Source organism: Elgaria multicarinata, chromosome 14 (genome assembly GCF_023053635.1).
Source record: "Elgaria multicarinata webbii isolate HBS135686 ecotype San Diego chromosome 14, rElgMul1.1.pri, whole genome shotgun sequence".
Taxonomy (NCBI): Eukaryota; Metazoa; Chordata; class Lepidosauria; order Squamata; family Anguidae; genus Elgaria; species Elgaria multicarinata.
This window is the reverse complement of record NC_086184.1, coordinates 27371306-27379323: the sequence shown is the minus strand read 5'-3', so window position 1 is coordinate 27379323 and position 8018 is coordinate 27371306.

Here is an 8018-nt window from a genome sequence, read left to right as displayed (position 1 = left end):
GTAGCCCATCAACAACCCCTGGACAGCCGACGGAGCAAGGCACATCCGGTCACCGGCTCCCAGTTTTCCCCATTAGGGTGAGATGTCTTGTATATATATGTAAACTATGGTAGTTATTTCTGAAATTGCATCTATACGTATAAATGAGCATGTGCACGTTTTAGACAAATCGGTGCCCTCTTTTGTCCTTTTTTGGGGTGATGTGAATCCCAGTTCACATGGAAGAAAACTTAGGTGTGATCCACTGCTCCAGTACTGATTTGCAAAGTGCAACAGATCCCATGATACCAATGGGTCTGAAGTGGCTACATCTAAGGTTCCGCACAGACAATATGTTTTTTGGGGTGGTGGTTCTGGATTGCACCTGCTGGCTCTGCTCCTGTATTTGCTGTGCTAAGCATCATTGCAGTTGAGGTCAGGGCCGGTGCTACCATAGAGGCCACTCAGGCGGCTGCCTAGAGCGCCAAGCTAAGAGGGGTGCCGGGTACAGCGCAGCACTCACGCGCGTTGGCTGTGAGCTGGCCCAGCCTGAGGATTCAGCTGGGCCTGGGCGGGCGAGATGGCGCCCTGTGGCCGCCCAGCTGAAGCAAAGCCAGGGACGCTGGGGTGGGGGGCTCCACGTTCGGACTTCCGGAACGCGCCCGGAAGAGAGAGAGAGAATGTTGGGGTGCATGGTGTCTTTGAGTGAATGCATGTGTTCATGCCTGTGTTTGTTTGGAGTGAGTGATGCTGAGTGTGTGTGTGCATGTGCGCGCGCACGCACGCACGTGTGTGAGTTGGGGGGATGATTTGGAGGTGATATTCCTATTAAATAATGCATTTTAGACCCATAGACGTTCCTTTCCAATTGGTTTGCTATAATTGGCAGGACGTATTTCTTGCACTTTAAAATAAATTTAGCTGTTTCAAGTTTTGTGCTTCTTATTTTTTCCAGGAAACATCTGTTCTTAAAAATCAAAGTTGGCATTTTTTTAAATTTTTTTTTGCAGGGGCTGAAAGTAGCTCACCTTGCCTAGGGTGCAAAATAGTCTGGCACCGGCCCTGGTTGAGGTTCCACCTGTGTGGGTTTACCTCCACTGAGTTGAGGCACCTATGCCAGCAGGAGCTCAGATATGCGGGGTGATAGAGTGTGGGGTCCAGTGGGGATAAACTTGCATTCCTTTCCCCCGTCATATAGGCATATAGTCACTAATAGTAGGTCTGCACAGGGCTTAAGAATGAACCGTAATACAAGCACTGTAAAGCAGGCACTGGAGCCTGGTGGCTCCGATGTCAGTGGGCCAGTGAATCCGCTCCGGGTTTTATCCTGAACCAGTCAGAATTCTAAAGGAGCTCTCCAAGGTGCAAAGTTTGCAGACGACACAAAATTGGATTGGATGGCTAATACCCTGGAAGACAGAAGCAAACTTCAAAGCGATCTTGATAGGCTGGAGCACTGGGCTGAAAACAGCAGAATGAAATTTTATAGGGATAAATGCCAAGTTCTACACCTAGGAAAAAGAAACCAAATGCACAATTACAAGATGGCGGACGCTTGGCTCAGCAATACTACAAACAAGAAGGATCTTGGAATTGTTGAAGATCACAAGCTGAATATGAGCCAACAGTGCGATATGGCTGCAAGAAAGGCCAATGCTATTTTGGGCTGCATTAATAGAAGTATAGCTTCCAAATCACCAAAGCACTGGTTCCCCTCTATTCGACACTGGTTAGGCCATATCTTGAGGATTGTGTCCAGTTTGGGGCACCACACTTCCAGAAGGATGCAGACAAGCTGGAGGGGATTCAGAGGAGGGCAACCAGGATGATCAGGGGTCTGGAAACAAAGCCCTATGAAGAGAGACTGAAAGAACTGGGCATGTTTAGCCTGGAGAAGAGAAGGCTGAGGGGAGTCATGAGAGCACTCTTCAAATGCTTGAAAGGTTGCCACACAGAGGAGGGCCGGGATCTCTTCTTGATCCTCCCAGAGTGCAGGACACGGACTAATGGGCTCAAGTTACAGGAAGCCAGATTCTGGCTGGACATCAGGAAACACTTCCTGGCTGTTAGAGCAGTATAACAATGCAACCCATGACCTAGGGAGGTGGTGGGCTCTCCCACACTAGAAGCATTCAAGAGGCAGCTGGACAGGCATCTGTTAGGAGCTACCGTTTTATTTTTAGACAATGCCCCAGAGTACCTGAAGCACTGTTGCTGCAGGGCAATGAAGCAGGAGGCTCGCAAGCCCAACTGCCCAGTGTGGAGGGCCAGAGGGGCAAGTATTGGTGCTGGTGAAGCCTTCTGGGACCCTGGCAGCTGCTCCAGGATGACCAGTGGCGGACAGCCAGTCTGGAAGCATGCATGAAATTAAGACAACACAGCTCCCTTCAGGTCCACACCCCACTAACAAGCCCCCCCCCAACTTACTCTTCGTCTTTGCCATGGGAACTCACTCTTTCAGCTGCCTTTCACCCTGGCCCTGACAACAGAGGTGGTGAGAAGGCAGGAGCAGTAGATGTGGGATGGTTCTTTATAGGACAATCTGAGTTAGGTGTTGGGCAAATTCCAGCAGAAACTGGTCAACAATATTTATTAACGTGAAGAAAATTAGAACTTCTATGAACATTAACCGCAAAGCTGAATGTCCTCTAATATGCCTGTAATCTCTAATAACGCTTTAACCATTGCAGCAGGGTTCTTTCTGGCTTTCCTGGTCGTTGAAGATCTGTATCTTGTTCTTTAAGGCAGTTGGTGATCCGTGTCTTTCTCTGTCTCGTGCTTTAGCTGCAGCCCTCCCAATGGACCTGCTCCTCACGGCCATTCTTTCCCCCACCATTCCCTCCCTATCCAGTTCTTTCCCTGTCCACAGTCCTCTCCAAAGCCAGTTCTTTTCCTATCCCACTGACCAACACAACACCTTCTTCAGAAGGCCAGGCTTAGCTCCTCCCCTTTTTCTAACCACCTCTTAACTGTCCCCCTCCCATCCATCTTCCTCCATCCCGACGTTCCATTGCTGTAGTACTATTGTAGTTCTTGACAGAGATGCTGCTGCGGATTTGCTCCCTGGCTCATGGCCTGTCAAGCAAGGTGATGATGATGATGATGATGATGATGATGATTCGGCCCTGGTTAGGCCTCATCTAGAGTATTGCGTCCAGTTCTGGGCTCCACAATTCAAGAAGGACACAGACAAGCTGGAGCGTGTTCAGAGGAGGGCAACCAGGATGATCAGGGGTCTGGAAACAAAGCCCTATGAAGAGAGACTGGAAGAACTGGGCATGTTGAGCCTAGAGAAGAGAAGACTGAGGGGAGACATGATAGCACTCTTCAAATACTTAAAAGGTTGTCACACAGAGGAGGGCCAGGATCTCTTCTCGATCCTCTCAGAGTGCAGGACACAGAATAACGGGCTCAAGATAAAGGAAGCCAGATTCCAGCTGGACATCAGGAAAAACTTCCTGACTGTTAAAGCAGTACGACAATGGAATCAGTTACCTAGGGAGGTTGTGGGTTCTCCCACGCTAGAGGCCTTCAAGAGGCAGCTGGACAACCCTCTGTCAGGGATGCTTTAGGGTGGATTCCTGCATTGAGCAGGGGGTTGGACTCGATGGCCTTGTAGGCCCCTTCCAGCTCTGCTATTCTATGATTCTATGAAGATGAAGATGATGAGCAATAGCAGTTGGTGGCCATGGTGGTGAGAAGGCAGACTCATCGAGGCCCCCCCCATGGAGGAGATCTTGCCCAGGGCCCTCAAAAAGATGGCACCAACACTGACCACTTTGCACACTTGTAATGTGTTGTCAGCCTCTGCTGTTTTAATCTGTACTATTTTTTCACAATGGATTGTACCCATAGCTCTTAAAACAGCTGGACTTTCTCCTTCCTGAGTGCTGTCCCCTGTCCCATTTGGGAGCAAAGAACAGGAGCCTTGATAAACCCCAAAGGTGCAGAAACCCTCCCATTGGTTAGTTATTGCTGTTGCTGCTGGAGTACAGAAACCTTTGCTGACCTGTGGCAAACCGCCCAGAGCTCTACAGCTAAATTCCACCCTTGCCTTCAGCCCATCCTGTTTTGAAACACTCTAACATTAGGTTTTAAAAACAAGTCTGAAGTGTGATGCCGTGTTACAGTCAGAAGACTCAAACTGTGACGTGCTTATAAAGGGTCAACCTGAAGTGGGATCCTCTTTCTCCATCAGCCTCCCCTCCCCTGTTCCTACCATTAGAGCTGGCTTTTTAAACCAATTTTCCAGCTAGGTTGACTGAGGATCGTCAAGGTCAAGGGACCTGCCAAAGGTCACCCAGCAAGTCATTGGCTCGGGCCAGGATTACAACAGAGGTTAAACAGCTTAACAGAGGCAAAAGATATTTGATGAAATAATCTCTAAATCGGGTTGACATCTTGCATACCAAACTTCGCCTTGGTGCAATTATAAATAACACCGGGGGAGGGGGAGCTCTTTCTCTTGAGAGGGAGTCCGAAAGTCTTGGCTTTAGTCTTTCCTACATCATGCAAATATTTCCGTAGTAGAAAGATTTGCCCATAGTTGGAAATGATACAAGCCATCTTATTCTTCTTTATTTATTTATTTTTTAAAAAATCATTATCCAATATGTTGCATGACCACACTTCAGACGCTCATTAGGATCAGCTCCAGTGACCAAGATTTTGTAGATGCATGAAACTGGAAAGTTCCTTGTTAAGGGCCACTTGCTTGGTGAGGAAGTTAGAAAAGCCAGTGGTGTGGTGTGGTTAGAAGCGGTGGGCTTGGATTTAGAGAGACCTGGGACTGAATCCCTCCATGGGCCATGAAAGTCTACCGGTTGATCCTGGGACAATTTCTCACTTTCTCAGCTTGTTTTGAGGATCAAATGGGGTGGGGGTGGGGTAAGTCAGTCCATGAAGGCCACTCTGATCTTCTTGGAGAGAAGACCGGGGTATAAAAAGGCTCAAGCAGCCAGGAGCCATGAAGGGAGTATTGACGATAGCAGACAGATTAAAGTGTGTGGAGAAAGAAGTCCATCACACAGTGAACTATGGAATTCGCTACCACTGGATGTAGCGATGGCCACCTATTTGGATAGCTTTAAGAGGGGGGTACAGAAATTCCTGGAGGAGAAGGCTAGCAATGGCTACTAGTCCTGATGGTTATGTGCTCTGGCGTGGTGGTGAGGAGACCAGAGTAATCCGCTTCCATTTTGAACAAACCGCAGTTTGCATTATGTCCACACCAAAAACTGCAGTTAGTTTTAACTCTGGCTTACCCAAACAAGTCAGGATCATAAACCACACTCGCTGAGGGAGGGGCCCACAGAGGCATGTCTTGCCAAAGGACCCTCAAAAACCTGGAGATGGCACTGAACATAGAATGAAAGTATTGGTTTTAAATGCGTCAGGATACAAAACCTCTCCACCCAAGGGTAAAACCCTTCCTTAAAATATTGCAGTCTGTGTTTATGTCCAAAGAAACAGGAATTATTCTCCATTAATTTCAAGGGCTAAAAAGGGCTTGATTCTTTTCATAGCTAAAGCCAGCTCTTTTTATTAAAGGACCTATCTGCAAAACCACTCAACTATCTAAAATCATTTTTTATTTCCCAACCATGTGACCTTTTGATCTTGGTAAGCAGGATAAAGAGACTTTAATCAGCTGCTATAAGGAATTATGAATGGCTAATTGTGTCTGTCATCCCAATTATATCTTTGCAGCCTAAGCTGTTCCCTAGCCATTCAAAGTGTCCTTTTTGGCCTCCATCATCCTGAGCTGCTCGCCAAAGAATGCGGCCATAATTGGCTTGCCTGATTTAGAAATTAGCCATTGGGCTGTAAAAGAAATACTCAGCCAATGAGAAAGTCTCAGCACAGCCTGGCGCACTTTGATGAAATTTTGTTCTGGCTTTCAAAGGCTCTCTGGAACAGTCTCTAATCTTTCATTAGTGACGTGGTGAGAAGATCCATCTGCCCCATTAGTAGTGACTTGGATAGGGTGACCACATGGAAAGGAGGACTGGGTTCCTGTAACTTTTAACAGTTGCATAGAAAAGGGAATTTCAGAAAGTGTCATTTGTATGCATGCAGCACCTGGTGAAATTCCTTCTTCATCACAACAGTTCAAGCTGCAGGAGCCCTGCCCTCTTGTCCAGATACAAAAGAGGGCAGGGCTCCTGCAACTTGAACTGTTGTGATGACGAGGGAATTTTATCAGGTGCTGCAGGCATACAAGTACCTGCTGAAATTTCCCTTTCAATACAACTGTTAAAGATACAGGAGCCCTGTCCTCTTTTCCATATGGTCACCCTAGACTTAGAGCACCATTAGACAAGAGTTTTATTGCATGCTCGTTGCTGGGCACTCATGGATTTTCACAGGTCCCTCTCCCGACATCATCTGCCTCCCGCACGCCTCCTGCCCCTTCTGGCCTTCCTCGCGCCACAAAACAACACCCAGAAAGTCCGAAATATTTTTAAAAACGGAAGTTGCTGCTATCTGCTGCTGTGTGCAGGAGAAGCGTCTTGATCAGAACATCCTACTGAATGGTCCATGTGCATGTTGTTTACTTCCTCTTTTGAAAGAGGAAGTATCAAGCAACGAAAGCAGGGGCGGAGAAGCAATGGTAGGGAAGTGTCCCTCCCCCCCCATGTGGTGGAGCTCTTGGAGAGAATGGGAAAGCTTTCAGTGCATGTTCTAATGAAGATGTATGACAACGGTACAGAGGAACTAGGGCTCACAGGGCAGAAACCACGGGACCTTTTGGTTAGCAGAGATGATATCATCTGCCACTCCCTTCTGTTTCCCCTGTTCCCTCTAAGCTTATCTGCAGTACTCACAGTAGGGGGAATATTGTTCTTAAGTTTAACCTTTGTTTAAACTGGACTATAGGGTTGCCACATGTTTTAGCTGGCCCTGCTCCTCTGTCTTTAACAGCAGCCTGATGTGCAGCAGTGGACCGGTGAAGTCTCGCACTGCCACCACTGCTGCTCTGCACACCACGCAAAAGCTTTAGCTGTTAAATTTCTAGGAGTCTGGGAGCTATGAAGAGCACAAGTGGAAGACCTCTATGGGCAGTGGAGGGAGGTGACTCTGATGTCAGTGGGGCAGAAGCAGAGTTCTGACTGCGTTCAGACAACACTTTAGTCAATGTTGGGGGAAGGAGTCAACTCACAGGTGGTTATTTTGTGGGTACTCCCCACACAACTGTGGAGTGGTTGGGGCTGGCATTGAGTGGACTAATAGTCAACCCAGCATTTGATTGACACAGCCCCCGCCCCTTTCCCCACCCTCAATCCTCCCGGTGTTGTCCCAGCAGCCTCTGCGAGTTGTGCTGGCTGTAGCAGAGCAGCTGGCGTGGTTTTGGCCACTCTTGCCCGGGAACTCTGTAGCCAGCTGAGATAGTCCACTCAACCCTGCAAAATAGTCCACCGGCTCAGTTCGGACAACACGCTAACCAACGGTTGTGAGACTAGTCAACTCTGCAGCCGGTTGTGTTTCTCCAGTGGGTGTTTTGAGGAAAACGTCAACCATGGGGTGTTTTTTGCCTGACAGATGACACAAATACCAACCGTTGACCATTCAACTGACAGTTGAGTACTAAAACCACTGGTGGTTATTGTGTTGTCTGAACTGAGCTGGTTTCTGACCGAAACCAGGATTAGATGCACTGCCCCACTGATGCTGGAGCCACCAGCCTCCACCGCCTGCCTGGTCCTTTCTCTCTCATTTGCTATTGTTTAAAGCTAGTTCTGCTCTCTAAACAGTTTGGGGAGAAGGGTGAATGGCAAGTCAAAGACGGCTATGGAAACTCTCATAAGACACACAAAAAGCAAAAGTAGCAGCATTGAGCATAACAACTGCTACCCCCTGCCCTGCCTGCCCAATTCTATAACACCTTTATTAGGCCAACCAAAAGGTCACCCAAACTGTGCAAGCTTTTGAGACTTCCAGATCTCTTCATCAGGCAAAATGTCACAAAAGAGAAAACAGGGGAGGGGGGGAAGCTGACTTTAGGATGACGATAAAGTCAGCATTTTTGACTTCTTTCC